Consider the following 18,164-nt stretch of genomic DNA (forward strand, 5'->3'; position numbering starts at 1 on the left):
GAGAATCAAAATACATTCTGTGTGCTTTACAGATTAATATGAGAACAGCCATCGGAAAACTGTACTATTTTCTGGTATAAGATAATTGATACAATGTTTAATTACTTACTTAGTTACAGCAGTAATATTATTAACATTCATGTTTACTGGACACAAGCCATCAAAACTAATCAAACTGATCAACACCATCTCTGAGCATAACATCCACGCAGTTCATTTGATAATCCAAACTACATAAGACAATTAACACATTTTTTTCAAAGATAATGTCACACCTCTTTCCTGTTCACAGACACCTTTTTACATTCTTTAAACCGTTTACCCATCCAGTAGCCAATTTTAATAATGTTCAGGCTTTCACAGAGCTCAGGGAATGAACATGTACAAATATAACTATATATAGAGTCTATAAACATCACATTTGGGTTTTTAGCAGACGCTGGTGTCCACAGAGATTTAAAATGGCAAGCAAGTGTAGCATGAGTGAGGTTGACAAGTATTATGGCATGTTGAAGAAATGTTTACACGTTAATTTTAGTTGCGTTCTTCAAGCATGTTTTCACCGGGTTCATTTTGCTTGTAGAGTGCGGGGCTTGGAGCCATGCTTGTGTGTGCATGTGCAAAAAGAGGAGAGATGAGGAGGCGTGAGCTGGGTAGTGACCGAGCTGTTAGAGCAGAAAAAAACTCGCTTATGTATGGTGTAGTTGTGGCCAACAACAGCTTGTGTGAAAGCTGTGTCTCTTTTAATAGCAGTAAACGCTGCAATATTTTATCAGTATAACAGTAACGTCAGAGCTCATCCCCGCTCCCATTCAGGCTTAGCAGGAGACAGTGATTAATATGGCCACTGCACAAAAAAAGTCCTATGACTGAAACAGATGAATACTGCCTTTTTACTGGGCTGTTTCATGGAGCACAATGTGATTCGTCAATTCCATGGTCAATAAAAAAATTTGATTGGTACATTTCCATCTGTTTGTATGGGCATCACCATGGGATACCACCGTGCTCGAGTCTCCTGCAGTCAGCAGGGATGTGAGAAGTGGGGGTGCTGAGGTTGCTGCAGCACCGTACGCCGTAGTACAGTGAGCCGAAAACTGCTGGCCACTTTAGGAGCGCGTCACTTAAACATAAGCAGGTTGAGGTGCAAATACAGAAAGTCTATGCAGAGATATAGACCAGTTTCTAACACCAAAACACCAAATAAATGTTGCATTTTAAACTTAAAAAAAAAATCTCATATGTAATAATATCATTTTATCAACCATTGTGTGTTTCTCTGTTATATATCACTGTGTGTCTGTGGCCGTGACACAATAGTTACTGAGCCACATATCAATAATCTGATTGCTCGCCATTCAGCTCATTTGCATGGAGTTTGTCCAGAACAAGAGAGCAGTGGTTTGATGAGCCAGGTAGATTTCTATATTTCGACATCTCATTAAATCACTGTATGACACACTCTGTTTGATGTAAGTTAGCAAAAAAAAGTCATCAGTTACGTCACACATATACTGCTTTAAATGGCAGCCCCTTCAACTTAAACTACCTTCAACACATTCCACCTTTCACAGACATGATGTGACACAGACAAATACAATTTGAGTTGAAATAGACACGTTGGAAAAAAGAAAGAAAGAAAATCCTCTGAATGTTGATTCTGTTAAATATTAGCATTACGTGCTAGTCAGGCATGTTAGCCTGAAATGTTAACTAATATTGTGTAAGATTTGCTAATGTCAGCTGTGTGAAATTGACAGCATTTCAGCAGCTCCACAGGCTATTAGCAATTTTGTTAAAGATAGACTCATAGATAGCCAAAATATTCAGAAATGTCTATAAAAAAGAGGGCTGACACTGATGTCAGGGTTTAAAAAAAACCCCTCAGGTATAACCATTTATTTTGCAATTAGTTATTTTATGTCCATCCAAAAATGAGTGGAACAGAGAGGGAAGAACAGCAAAGTTGCTTATGGGAGTTCATGGATCTCTGACTCACTGTCTCGGCAATGCAAAATCAAACTACACCAGTGTTGTACAGTAATCTGTATAATGCATAATAAATGAACAACTGTTACAGCATTTCAATTTCAATATCCAAAAACATTCCAATTAAAATCTCTCTCTGCACACAATCACTTCTCTCACTTTCTGTCCCTGTAAATGTATATGTATGTATATGGACCATTCTACAGAATTAGTTGTAAACAAAAAAGTAAACAAAAAAGCGCAAGGATTTTGTTATGATCTATTTAAACCCAGGGCATTAATTGAGATAATAAAGAACTAAATACACACAAAATAATCATTCATAGGGTACTACTGGGAGGTCCCAAACCCTGACTCATAAATTTCAACTTGTAAAAATAATACATACATTTCTTGTATTAATTTTAATCATCAAGATCTTTTTGATTTCTCTTAAAGTGAAGTTGAAAGATTTAGATTTATGTGTGTGTGTGTGTGTGTGTGTGGGTGTGTGTGTGTGTGTGTGTGTGTGTGTGTGTGCGTGTGTATGGTAACACTTTATTTGGATGGTCCACTGTAGATGCTTTGTAAATGCTCAGTCTGTCTTTAAGTAGCATTGAACTAAATATCTATATATTATATGTAACTGAACTTCAAGTTCAGTATGAAGGATTTTATTAAATCTATTCCTAACCCTAACCCTAACCTCAAGGCAACACCTACACCTACTCCTAACCCTAATCATAACCATACTGTTGTTGATAATCAACTGAATATCACCAGAAAGTTTGCTAGTAATTTAGGTATCTGTAGAGCATCTATAGGGGACCATCCAAATAAAGTGCGACCATATATGGATGGATGGATGGATGGATGGATGGATAGATAGATAGATAGATAGATAGATAGATAGATAGATAGATAGATAGACATTCCTATGCAAAACAGCAACAAAAAACATTAAGGTTATGGCCTTTATCATTAACCTCTAAAATCCCAGGCTTATTACATACTAAGGCTTATTATTCAGTAACTACAGGGACTTCAGTGCAAATTGGCTGAGCTATTCTCATTTCTAGAAGATATAGAAGTGTATTATAAAACTTTGGGTCCATTGGTGAGCCTTGAACATTTATGGGCGTTAAACAGATACAATTCATTAGTATTGTATGTATTTTTCTATTTACTGAAATACTAAAGTTTTGTGGGTAAATGTGCAGACAGTCTTTTACAGAAAGAAAAGTCAATAATTTTTCACTCAGCATTGATGGCTTCAAACTGCTAAAAAACACTGTTAAGCTGGTTTGCTGGGCTGGCCCAGATAAATAATACAACCATATTTTTTCTTATGACTACACCACTCAGTCACTGGTAACATATCAATGAGTGTAAAATCGCTGGGAAAATTTGGCACAAATGAAAACAAATACAACAAATTGTGGATTTGCAAGAGATACAACAGTCCAAACAAGGAGAAAAGAAGAGTTGAGCAGTAAAACCCATGAACCTTTCCAGTTCAGCTGTACTTGTTTAAAAAAGTGAAGACTCTCTCTGTCATGATTCTATGACATGTCCTATTATGGTTCTGCCAAAGGGTGTAGAAAATACAAAAGGTCAGTCCAAGTTCTCTCACCTCCTGGTGTCAAGCAAAGGAGATCCAGGCTATTCTTCTACAGCACAGCCTTAACAAGGTGAAGAGAGTGTCACCAGATCAACATTTTACAGTCGCTGTGTCATTTCATCACTCAGGGCCCAGAAGATCACAACACAATAAACTTGTCAGCTTTCCAGAAATTACTGCAACCAAACTTATTTCCTCTCGCACAGAGAAAGATGGACTGACATTGGATCTTTTATAAGACCAGGGGAGGTCACTGCAACTGCTCCTGCTCGGTGTGAAATTAAGGTTGTGTGTTGCAGGTGATTTATGGGCTATGGGGGGAGCAAGGTCTCATTTGAGTTGTTGATTAAGGTAGACTCTGAAAGATTGATTGCACTAAATTATGATTACATTTGCCTTGCAACAAATCATAATTCCTACACCCAAGAGGTATACTGTGACATTAAAGGACAATTATTTATCTATCAGAGTTATGAAGAAATGTGGAGCAGCTCGATAGAAATAATCACCTGCTTTAACATACATACTTCAGAAACGAAGGGTAAGAACATGTGAGAAGTTGGAATGCTAATGCAACTCATATTTAATGTGTGATGTACCCAATTTCGCTAGCCTAGATAACATTTGAATTAAGCAGGCCTATAAAAGTGAACTACAGCCACACATCAGTGCTTAAAGGAACAATGAAAAAACCTCCTAAGCTTTGTTCAGGAGTCTGGTATTTGTAAGGCTGCTCAAGGGCAGCAGCGTGTTTGATAACATCAGTCAGAGAGCTCAGGCAGTTATTGGTAGTTTGGGTTTTGTACTGTGGCAACTGCGATGACAAAAAGTCTGAAAAATATCAGTCTGAAGTGATTACAGTTCAGGGGCTGCATTACTCAAGACTGAGAGCTCAGAATACAATATCAGTGTCAAGGATTCAGAGTTAGCATTGCAGTCCTTCTTATTCTTTCAAGTCTACCTTCTATCCACAAGAGACCTCAGCACTGAACTAGAAGAGAAAAGAGCATTTCCTGGGGCCCTCCCAGTGTAGTGTGAAAATCATTTCACCCCATGCGATAATCTGATATGGACCATAAATAGACATACACTATATGGAAAAAAGTATTGGGACACCTACACATTACACTTGACATCCCATTTTAAATCCATAGGCATTAATATGGAGTCGGTCCCCCCTTTGCAGCTGTAACAGCTTCCAATCTACTAGGAAGCTTTCTACTACATTTTGGAGAGTGTCTGTTGGAATTTTTGCTCATTCATCCAGAAGAGCATTTGCGAGGTCAGACACTGATGTTGGACAAGAGGGCCTGGCTCGCAATCCCTATTCTAGTTCATCTCAATGGTGTTCGATGGGGTTGAGGTCAGGACTCTGTGTGGGCCAGTCAATCGTTTCACACCAAACTCACCTAAACGTGTCTTTATGTACCTTGCTTTGTGCACTGGGGCTCAGTTATGCTGGAACAGAAAAGGGCCTTCCCCAAAAAGTTGGAAGCACAGAATTGTCTAAAATGTCTTGGTCTGCCGAAGCATTAAGATTTCCCTTCACTGGAACTAAGGGTTCTAGGCCACCCCCTGAAAAACAACACCACAGCATTATTCCTCCTCCACCAAACTTTACATTTGGCACAATGCAGTCAAGCATAGATAGAAAAGTTATGATAGAAAAGAATATGTTTCCACTGCCTTAGAGTCCAGTGGTGGAGTGCTTTTATTTTATTTTTACCTAAAAATCTAATTCTGACATGGAGCGAAAACAGGGCAGTAAAAGATCCGCATGTTGCCGACCGCTGGAATTGGCACTGTGTGCTTCAGCGCTCAGCGGCCCCACCCTGTAAGTTTGTGTGGTCTACTGCTTTGTGGCTAAGCTGTTGTTGCTCCTAGGTGCTTCCATTTCACAATAATAGCACTTACAGTTGACAGGGGCAGATCTAGCAGGACAGACATTTCACACACTGACTTGTGGCAGAGGTGGCATTCTATGACGGTGCCATGTTTAAAGTCACTGAGCTCATCAGTGTGACCCATTCTACTGCCTGTTTGTCTGTCGAGACTGCAAGGCTATGTGCTTAATTTTATCCACCTGTTAGCAATGAGTGTGGCTGAAACACCTGAGCTAAATAATTAGCAAGTGTGTCCCAGTACTTTTGTCCATATAGTGTATATAGATTATACATATGTCAAACATCACTGAGTACATCCCAGTACAGTTATAACTGCTACTATGTGATCTGCTTGTTTTTAAATGTTAAACTATTTTAATTTGTCAGGGAACAATATTTTCATTTATTTCATGATCAAATTATTTTATTACATAGTTTTAAATGTGCATGTTTTTAGAGTTTAATTATGTAGTTATTAGTCCGATGTAATCAGATATCATCAATGAGGGACAAGTAACCTGATGGCAATGTGTAAAAGGTGATGATCACTGATTTGGGAAGAGAACTAAGAGATGATAATTAGAAGCTACATGTAAACCAAAAGCTCTGCCGTGTTGCCACAGTTACACAAACAGTTGCATTGGAGTGGAGGTTACATCATCTGTGTTGAAAAAGACAAACATCCATTAGATAATACGATGCCCTATTTTTTAATCCGCAAATGAAGCAGACAAGAGACAAGATGGTTCTCAACTACCACAGAAAACAGTAGTTTAATATTGCAAGAGGTAAACACCATACGCCATAAGTGGATCACAGCTTAATTAAACCAGCACCGTCAAGTAGGGTATACCCTAATAAAGCAGAGATCTCAACTGAAATGTTCAACGTCATACAAATGATCAGAATGTATTTATAAACACTCCTCTCTGTGCATTTTGACTAAAATGCCTGAAAAAATATTTTATGATCTGTATGTAAGAAGCTGACTTCTAGTGGCAGTGGTAATTTGCAGAGTTTCTTGCATGCAGGCTTATGTTCAGGCTCTGAGCTTGGATGCATAAGACAATTTTGTTTTCAGCTTAGCCTCAAATGCCTATTTCCCAGTATCAGCCCAGGTGTATTCTCACTAATCCCAGATCAGCTCAATGGTATTATAGTATTAACAGTGACAAACAGGTATAAGAGCCCAATAGTAGATTATCAAACCCTTCAGATCTTATTCCATGAAACAATGGCATTTGTGGATTAATGTATTGTACTGCAATCAGGTCTCAAGACTATAGAATCGCAGATATTTCATTACAAAAAGGATATTTTGGACAGTTGTGTGACTCATCATACACTCACGTTTTTGAAAAAGTGAAGTGCTAATCAAAAAGTCAAGTCAGCCATGTGGTTGCACTGTTAGCAATTTGTTCGGAACATTACCAAAAAAGGTTCTATGTAGCAATGGTGGAACACTTTTGATGCTATTTAGAACCATTTTTGAAAGTGTTCTTAAAAGGACCATATACAACAGGTTTTCCACCATAAAGAACAATTTGAACATGTAAAGAACCATTTATGCATTCAAAACGTTTTTAATGGTTCACGGCTGTTCATGTATAACCATTTCTTTTACTGGAGAACCTTTAAAGGGGAATGCACAAAATTTTCAGAATTACATAATTCAGCCATTGACATGTAAACAAAGTCATTCTGAGTGGTAAAACGGCTCATTGTAGATTTAAATTTCTTTACAGTGGTGGTAATAGGAACTAGGGGTCACAAAATCTACAACGCAAATATAGTCATTTTATTTACTATCCAAAACCTCCAGTGAATCTACACACCTTTTCAGTTTGTATATGTCATGTCAATAATGATAAAATAGTGGTGAATTTAAAAAAAAAGTTTTATTCGGAGACCGTACAGCGCTCTGAATGTACCACCGTGAATAGATTAAAAAAAAAGTTTTAGGCCAAAAGTTTCTCTTAAAGCTATTATAAAACAATGTCTCAGGCATCAGACAACATATTTATACCCATTTCATGTGATAACCTTCTGTGAGGGAGCTTTTAGAGGCTTTAAACTCCTCAGATGTCTGGTTCCTATCATAACCACTGTAAACAATTCTGACATCTTTTACATCTTAGCCATTTAATGAAGCAGAAAATTTGACAAATCGTTGGAATTCTCTTTTAAAGAATCGTTTTTAAGGAGTATAAGGGAAAAATAAAGTGTGACATTTTGTATTTTGCACATTTACTGAACACCTTTCTACTGCTGTGGAAATGCATCCTATCTGCTTATTTTCTTTTTACTTTTATTCATGGTTCTGAACTCTGATGATCTGAGGTTTTGTATGTTTCTGACTTGCAGATCACTTGCAACTTGAACTTGAACTTCTCAACAGAGATCACTGTACATCACCATTCACATTAAAGCCAGAGGGGTTACCATTCCTCATTTGACTGGATTCTCATGTGTTTTTTGTTTTTGTTTTTTTTCGTCAAAAGACATTTGCTAGAGCAGTAAGTTGAGTTAAAAGAGCACTTACTCAAGGGAGACACATCTATAAACTTACTACTCTGGTCTGCCATTAATTCTCCTTTATCCACCAGGTGGTTCCAGATTTCTCAGTCTTAGGCCGGTATCAAGTAAATGGCAGGTAGAATGTCCTCTATGGCTGTGGTCTGGGCTAGTGCTATAATGGATGGCATCTCGGATTAAATTTATAGTGGGGGATGGGGTTTGCCTTGTTACCTTGTTTAATGGAAAACAATGAGTCTTCCACTGTAGAGTCTCCAGGTTGATGCATTGGCCTGGACAGATCCACTCTCTCCTTTATTATCTAGAGTGCAGGCTCTTCCACTACCAAGCCATCAATAAACACTGGTCTCCGAGAGTTGGGGGGGGGGGTGGACCCAAAAGCCCTTTCTATGTTAACGGACTGTCTACAAAGGTTACTGTTGTCAAGCATTTACTTCAGTGCACGATGCAGAATTTTGAAAATAGCTACACTCCGATTTACTAATATCCCTATTGTGGTAAAGAGGGCAGGACACTGCAATAGATGGAGCTGGCATGAGGCTTAGGGACTGAATGAGGAGAAGCAATGGAAGGAGAGAGAAGGAGACACTCACATTAGGACACATCCCCTGACGGTGGCCGTCCATCATGAGCTGGAGCGTGGAACAAACATAATAAGGTGCAGGAGAGCAGTATTGTCAAGGGTGACTGTGGTTTCTACCTGACAACCCGGGCCCACACAGGCCCAGCATTCTTCTCTCTCAACATGACAGCCAGACGTTCTTTAGCTGAATAACCGATGGGGGCAACCAACCATCTATTCAGCTTATAGGCGAGCCAAAGAGACGGGAAATATGGTCCGAGAGGGATGATGAAATGGATGCAAATCCCAGCTGATTAGTCATGGTTCATCCTTTTAATATCACTCTTCTGTGTGCTGGATACGAGAAACCTATTAAATACACCATCTGGAATTGAGTACGCAGTTTGACAGATTGTACTGAGGTTTTAAGACAAGACAGGTAGGCAGAGGTGCCAGTAGGAATTTTGGAAGCCCCTGAAAATTTCATGCATGGGACCCTTGCCTTACCGCATTTGCCTAAGCAGAAACTGTCACAACATTGAAACGTGCTAAAATTCTAATAACCCTACTGTTTGTTTTCTATAGCTCGATTAATATCAACTCCTGTGTTTACTATACTGTCTTCTCTAGCATGCAGCAAGCTATGAATATGAATATAAACAACATGACTGCATAGTAGTACGTTGTATGGCCCAAACTGAAATGTTTCGTGCTTCTCAACTCTTTTTGACTTGTACAGGACAGAAAAATCATTCAAAGTCCACCACAATCTCCACAACCATACTTATATATCCAGCTACTGACGATAAAATTCTGTCATGAAACAACGAAGAGATTTGTTTTTAATTCATTCTTTACCCAGGCCGAGAGACAGACAGGGAGGCTGGAGAGTGTCCTTGGCAATACATATTGGGTGCTGGACCACTTTCAACTTCACCTTCACATTCAAGTAGAATTTGATTTTTATATTTCGCTGGTCAGGAGAACATGACAACAAGAAAACACAGGGTGTGCTGCACTATTGATTTGAGAGAAAAACTCAATAAATCAAAAAAAAAAACTTTGGGAAACCATTGTCTGAACTGAAAGAAGTCCAATTCCCTCCTATTCAAAGACAACTTATGTAAGTGCTATTTTAGCTCAACATACTGCTCCATCAAATGTCTTCTGACAACAGAAAAAACCTATGAGAATTCAGTCAAATATAATACGGTGAACGCACTGGCCTGGATGTGGATGGTGATCTCTGTTCAGTCATATTGGAGAGCTTTCAGGCATAAACATATGCCTGAAAGCTCTCCAAAACCTTACTGATGACATAAGCCACTCCAAAACCTTACTGATGACTGGATATCCTACGGAGAGCAGAATTCATATTCCGTCAATTACAGCAAGTCACCCAGGCCCCGAAGCAGCAAAGCATCCATATAACATCAAACTACCACCACCATGTTTTACTGTTGGTATGATGTTCTTATTGTGGAATGTTGGTAATTTAATGCCAGATGTAATGGGACACCTGTTTTCCAAAAAAAATTGGCAATGGTTTTCCGCATGCAACTGTCCACTGAATATCCATTTTGCCCAGTGTTTACCAACAGGGCTGGTAATAATCAAGCTTGGATGTGTCTACTTTAATTGATTCTAAAGATCAAGTTTCATAACTGGTTTAGTAACTAAGAGGGCAATTTGTATTTTTTAATAATTGAAATAATAATTGAAAACTGTATTTTGTGTTCACTCAGGTTGTCTTTGTCTTATATTACATTTTGTTTGAAGACCTGAAATGATTAAGTGTGACAAATCGGGGCATATACTTTGTCATGGCACTGTACTTCACCTTTACTTTTGTGTGGAACTTTTATAACTTTTCAGTCACTGAGAGAAAAAAAAATACAAAAAACTAAAAATTTGTCATAGGACAGGGCAGATTGTTTAGACAGCTCATTTCCATTCAAAAACTGCAGTTACTTTAATAGTATAGGTTTCCTTTTTTATTACAAGCTCCACAATATCTTGATAGCCCACTTTTACCTTCAAAAAACTGACATACTGTCTTAACCATTTTTTCTGTTTTTATTTTCTGTTTTTCTTAATGACTTCGAGACCCCGACTAGGCTAAACCACTCAACATTTGCACAGAGGGGCCTAACGTGTGACAGAATGCAAGATGAACTGCTGTTTGTATTCTGGCATCTAAAACTAACCTTTAATAAATATTAAATGAATGAAACATATACATTAAAAAAAGTTCAGCAAGCCTAAAATGACACTCATAATAAATTAATAAATAAAAATAACTACAAATGTTCAGTCTCTGTGGGCCCATCTTATCCGGTCCCATGGAATAGTCCTACACAGATACGCAGGAGCTACATTAAAGAGGCCAGATTCTACATTTTTTCTTGTACTTTTTATTTCTCCCCCCAGAGGTCCATTTTGTATGGGTTTATGCACCAAAAACAGTCATAATTCATTTTTATGTGACCACTTTCCAGCCTCTCTTTATCCCTTCAAATTAAGCAGGCTGTTTTTGTTACCTTGTCTTTAAGACTAATATATGTGAATGACCACCGTTTCGATGGGCTGCCTGTATTATGCCTTGTTAAAAAAGAAGTACTGAGCTGAAAACTCTTTAGTTGTAACTGAAATGTATCCTTAGCCCCTTATTATTATTGTGTTATGTAGAGAAGTATTTAGTTTACTAAATATGTGAACCACATGCGTCATTAAGTGAATTTGGACACTTTCTCATCAACAACCTGCGTCAGCATTCATCTGTTGCATAAACAAACTGATATTAGTTGCTCAAGCGACGCTGAAGGTGGCTTCTTATTTGTAGATATGTGCCCAGGCACCAACGTGGGTATTCGGGGGCAAATAAAAGAGAAGGAACTTTTGAATGTACATCCTAATCTGATGACAGACGTTTATTTGGGGGAAGGACGTTGAAGTAAGAGCAGGAATCGTGGGTGAATATATGTAAATTATTAATAGTTTATTTTGTTTTGTGATAAATTAGATGTGTAATTAGTGTGATTGCTTTGCACTGCTGTCGTCTGGTATTATTATGACCAGATCACATTCCACGAAAATAAATCATTATCAAGTAAAAATATTTGTAATTTCAAACACTTCTTGTTCATGTTGGCACGTGCAGAGCAGCAGAGCGGCCCAGACCCGGATTGAAGCGCATGGTATATAAATCCCACCAGTGCACTGTAACTGCTGGGTCTGACTGCACACATTAAATAGTGCACTATATAGTGATCTTTTCATAATAGTGGGGGGGAAATTTACATAGGGGGCAGTTGTGGGCTGGAGGTTAGAGAACCAGCCTTGTGACTGGAAGGTCGCTGGTTCGATCCCCTGAGCTGACAGTAGTGCCCTTGTGGCTGAAGTGCCCTTGAGCAAGGCACCTAACCCCCAGCTGCCCACCGCTCCGGGCAAGTGTGCTCACTGTCCCCTAGTGCATATGCGGTGTTTCACTGCAGGGATGGGTCAAAATGCAGAAGTGAAATTTCCCTGTTGTGGGACTAATAAGGGTCAATATAATTTAAAATCAGAGATGTAACCAATTACAAAGCAGTACAAATATTGCCACCATCATAACATACTGACTTGACTGACTAAACATCTAATTCTGGGGCCTTGATTACAGTAACCTACAACAGTTACCTGATTGCAGTAACCTACAGCAGTTCACTATTCACTCTTTTTGCTCTCTGCTGAGCAGCAGGCAGTAAATGAGTTATGGTTATTTTTTTCAGCTGTGTGGTTCACCACAGAGCTGAGAGAGTCTGTTAAGTTTCATTTTCAGTGACTCTGTGGCCAATGTTAACATTAACTGACGTTCCTCTGTCCACTGCTTAGTAACAGGAGCTCCCATTGTACTTTGGTATATATTCAGCTCATGTAGTGAACTACAGTGTTCACAAGAAATTGTGAGTGCACTGTGGGAGATTAGAGTGCCCTCCAAATCACTGGGATTACATTTTACACTTTGGACAGGGAAAAATGGCAGATGTACGTAGAAGTGCCCTAAAACGCAAGTAGGCTGAACAGGATGTTTTTATAACATCTCAAAAACAATTAATTCAATTCACTTTCCATATATGGACTGAGGGTGAAACTTTAACATCATGTATATAGTACCTCAAGCTCTTGTTTAGAAAAAACAAAAAAAAAAATGTTTTTCCATGATATGGGCCTATTAAGTCACATAGCATTTGAGGTTAGTGGATATACTGCAGAATCAGAGTTGTAAGTAATCCTGAGATCCGCCGATCTCATGAAATGTCAGCAATAAACAATGAGAAAAAAAGGATAACAACAAAAATTTAAGACCATACAGGATTTCTGTGCATGAACACATGTACACATAATGAAATAAAAGAATCAAAAGCATTACCATGACAAAGGCCCAATCCCATTTCACCCCTTGCCCCTACCACTTAGCCCTTAGCCCTCTGTTTTGCGCGTCTAGGGTTAGGGTGTCCCGATTTTAGTTGAGATAGAGGGGTAGGGTGAAGTGTTAGGGCTACATGGCCCTTCAAACGGAGGTTTTTCAGAGGCACACTCCAAACTGAGAGTTACGAGAAAAAAATAAATAACAGCTAGACGGCTGCGCAAGAGACCAAAGAAACCCACAAATGTAAGTATTTTCTCCGTTAAAAAATTACATTAACCATTGTATTATCTTAGTTTAATGTTGTTTCAATGTATTATGGTCGTTTTCTTCATAACAAGCATAAAAAAATCGCTAGTACTATGCTAACGTCTTTGTAGTTAGCTAGCTAAATTTCCCGTTCCACCTTAAATAGTCCAGTAGTTCTGGTGCCTGAACCGCCAGAATGTTGCTACTGCTCCATTTAAGGTGGAATGGGAAAATTCGAAAGAGAAGCTGGCAGAAAAAAAAATGACTTCAGGTTTATATCACCATATATTTATTTGAGGGTCCCATTTTGTAGGGGAAGATTTCAACCACTACCCGTTGTGACTCATTTCCGAGGGGCAAAGTGACACTCAAAAACAAGGCGTAGGGGTAAAAATAAGAAATGGGATTGGGCCAAAATTGTTGTAGCCACTGTATTATCAGTGTACTGTAATGTTTAATATACTATACATCATAGAATGAATCAAAGGAAGAAGAGTAAAAAAAGACTGCTTTGCCTACAGTTCACTTTCTTCTTTTCATCTCTCCATCACAGTGGAATGCAGCATTCGGTATTTCTGGCAGAGAAAGCCATGTGCAAGCGTCAGGAGCATCCGCCCCTGAGTTAACATTAACCTCATATACCTACAAGAGCTTCCCTTTGATCAGCACCACTGCACTGGTGTTTTACACAACTGCAGATGAAATGAAGTACTTATATAAAAATAGTTTCTTGCTTTAAGTGGTTTACTTTATGTGTTACCTTACAGTCAGAACCCACACTGATCACAGAGTTTACGCAAGAAAAAAAACAGTACTTTAAATTGTAAGCCCTCTTGATAAGCGGAGACTTGTCGGAAGTGCAAAATCAGAATGAAATCCTTAACAGCATTTACAGCGAAACCCTGGGAAACCATTGTGTGAACTGAAAGAAGCCCAGTCACCTCCTAACCTCTTTAGAATTTCAAGCAAGTACTGCCTAATTATTTAGCATGACATGCAATCTGAATGAATTAAAATAACCAAGCATTGCTTGAGCTGTTGTCACCATGGATATCAGAGAGAGTCGCTCTTACTAAAGCCTTGAGAGCTCTGGTCATTAAAGAGGAACAGGAAAAGGAAAAAAAAAGAGAAAGACCTTGTTTTTATTGAAACCCTGATCCAAAGCCAGTTACACAAACAAGTACAGTGACAAGTAATAAGAATTTTTTTCTCCAATAAGAATTCATCCATCTACCAAAATATGAATTAATCATTTAATATAATTCAGTGAGGAACCCTCAGAGCCCATTAGAGCTTCAGAGAAGATCTAATGATTTCTGGGAACTAAAAAAAATACATCTATAATTTTTTAGTTAATTTTTATTTAATGCAATCTTTATGCTTGTTGTATGTGAACTCTACAAATATTGTAGAAATACCATTTCTACAACCATAGGCTCATGTGCAGCTGTTCCAGAGTGTCCCACTCTATTGGGAATGCTTTTCTATGCTGATTTTACAAGCTGTAAACATGCACAATTGAAAGCCTGAGTTACTTTTGTGCCAGTGCAATCAACCAATCACATTTTGATTTACAATCAACCAGTTTTGTAAGAAAAAAAAATTGTAGTTTTATGTCAGGGCTCTTTTAAGGAATCACTATGCAACCATATATGCATATATGCAACCATTTAACCATATACATGGTAAAATGTCTGTATGTTACAAGTCTCAGATAAAACATATGGAATGTATTCACAAGTCTCAAATGTACATATTTAATCAAAATCAGCCAAAAATGTTAATGTGCAACAGTGTTAGCTTAGCACTAACCAATTAGACTTCTATGGCTCAAACTGCAGGCCTAGCTCTGCTAGTCACGGTTTCCCACTGATATAATTTAGTATCCTTTACCACACACTTACAGATCATATCAACCGTATGGCACTTAAATAAATACTCTTACCTCTTCAGTTGGGCTCATGTACTTTTTAGACATACATGTAGCATGACAGGGCTTGTTCAAACCTTGGAGGAAACGAAACCTCAAACAAGTTAAAAATATGATATTTATTTATGATATTAAAAATGTGTATGTAGTTATGGCAGTCCAAACACAAAGTGAAATCAATGAAAGTGGCCAAGGGCCTAACACTTACAAAGAAATGTAATTCAGGCGGTTTGTGTTAATCACATATCTGGTTTGGTAGAAAATAACTCATAAAGAAAAAAACACTTTCGATTGCCAGTGACAAGGTGAGACGTCCACTGGTAAATCAAGGAGAATTTATGCAGTTCGCAGCCCTTGTGTTCAATGCTGCCACAATGAAAAACATTTTGTACATTTTGTAACCTACCCAGTGATCAGCGACTTTTATCAGCAATACTGAACAAGTTACATAAAGTTCTCAGCAGCCTCACAATGGTGGAATGGGCAAACCTTCAGTTCTGCTTCAGCTTTATAAAATATGCCACTGTGCTAATAGAACAATTACCCTTTCAAAACATTGTCTATTCAAAAACATTGCTTACATACAGAGCATTTATCTGAGCCTACAAAATGCTTGGGGATAAGAAATAAACAGTGCAAGCAGTTGGTTGGCTATCAAAAGTGAACTGTTTGGTGGTCCACAACATGCTGACCCTAAAAGTTATCCAAAATGACTATTCCTCTCTTTAACAGTGGTAAAAAAGTGGGGCTAAAAAAGTACTCTCCTAACCATTAGTAGAAATAACCAGACTGCATTTGTATTTTGTCTTCAATTGCTGCCAAAAAGGAGAAATATGGTCTTACTCCAGTGAACTCAACTGAACTTTTTTCATCTGGAAAAATGTAATCGATGATACAGGAAAACCCCCTCATCCATTCTTCAACATGCCAGGAATTGCATTATGAAAAGCATGAACAGTAAACTGACTCAACCTCTCACTAAAGACCTCTTCCGATGTCACAGGGGGGCCAATTATCAAGGTTCCCATGTTTAAAGCAAGTCAAAAACCCTTCTCTCCTTATTTAACTAGAACCACTGGACATCAATTAGTGAGTTAAGGCAGAAGTCTGAGGTCCATTAAAAAATAATATGACTCTGTTGTCCATAGAGAGAACCAACAAACAGGGGCTTTACGAAAGATAATATGCTGAAAAACTGAAAGTTTATACATGACCTAATGAAACATTTTGCCATTTTCAATATATTTTATCATCTTTAACCGCTCATTTTAAAATAATATGGTTACAATTGTGAAATTCTATTAATGCTACATATAAAGACTACAACGTGTTTTTAAATAGGACAACAGCTCATAAGGGGGCTTTTATACTGAATTATGCACAGTACCTTCAAACGTTTAGTTGAAAATCTATTCCTACATATATATATATATATATGTATGTATGTATATTTTGCTCATTCCATTCTAACAGGCCTTGTTTTCCAAAACTGCTTTGATGATTAAGGTGATTCTAATGCCACACCGCCACACACCCATAGCTGCATTTCATATTACAAAGACCAAACAGAATCATGAACTCAGAAAAGGCGTCAGCTCCATTTTGTTGCCTTAAGCAATTACATTTCAAAATCGTCCAATTTTCAGCAAGGCAGAAGAAGCAGCCGCAGTTAATACCAGCAGATCAATACTTATGTGAAAGGGAGAAATAAGATGATTTCTGGCTCGGATCACATTTTAACTCACACTTTATTGTGTCCAGCAGATGTCTTCAACTGGGAAGAGGTCTCTTGCAGCCTTTTCAAGTGAAAACATTAGATACTTAAAGCAATGTTTCAGTGAAAAAAAATCAAATTACCCAATTTTCCACTTATTCCAGACATAGCCAATCAGCTAAGACACAATTTAGTGTCCAAATTTATCTTCATTAGTTTAGCGCTGGAGCTACGAGGCTGACATTCAGGGCCGTAACTAGGATCAAAATTTTAGTGTGGTCCATTTTGCAGGCATGTGACCTACATCTCATAGTGAATAAAATAACTGCCATCCAGTTGCCTTGTTTAAGTTTATTTAATCATTTAACTCTTTATTTATGTTTATTTTTAGCTTAAAATTAAATTAAAATTAAACCTACACTAAATCACAGTTTCAAACTGATAGTTTCACATTGATTTTATTTCATTTATCTCTCTCTGTGTCTATCTTTGCTTGTTTCCTTTCCTTGCATCTCTGTCTTCGGGAAAAAGCACACATTAAACATACGTTATAAAAGGCAAAAGGCAGCTACTCATACAGTTAATTAGACAAAATTCAGTTAATGAGACAAAATAACGCACCTGCTGAGTCCCTAATAAACTTACATGATGCTATTCTATCAACATGCTAGTTAACAGTGAACCTTCTCATGCTGCTTGTGGTATGTTATGAGTAGGTTACTTTACTTTCTGATCTAATCACTAATACAGCCAACTACGAAGCCTGTAGCCTAAACTGAGCAGTTACTGAAGCTGGACTAAAGCATGCTGATTTAGCCAGCAACATTACGAGCAGTCCAAACAAAAAAATAAAATACAGGGTTTGCATTTTACAGTCTTACTGTGTTAATTGCGCTCATAAACTCTTAGCTAGCTACATTTTTACCATAGCGATGTTATGTGTTAGCCTATAGCGTGTGTGCTGCAAGTCAACGTTAACGTTACTCTGGATCTCTGGGCTGTGTAGCATCTCGTAGAGAGATAAAGAGAGCGGACAGTTAAGTCTGTGGCCGAGCCACAGCTGTTCTGAGGTCAACTAAGAATCAGTCACATCTTATTGGCGAGTTTCGTCGGCATTTTCCACACTGAATCTCATAAACCCCTTCCGAAAGTTAGGAGGACCCCGGAGTCCCATTGCTAGTCACGAACGTACTGCTAACGTACAGAAGTAATTGCGGATAGCAGCGGTTGCTAAGCGGTGGTTGGATGGTTGAGGAAAATAAGGCGGAGTCTGGCAGATTTTGATTGGCCATAA

Source organism: Colossoma macropomum, unplaced genomic scaffold (genome assembly GCF_904425465.1).
Source record: "Colossoma macropomum unplaced genomic scaffold, Colossoma_macropomum, whole genome shotgun sequence".
NCBI lineage: Eukaryota > Metazoa > Chordata > Actinopteri > Characiformes > Serrasalmidae > Colossoma > Colossoma macropomum.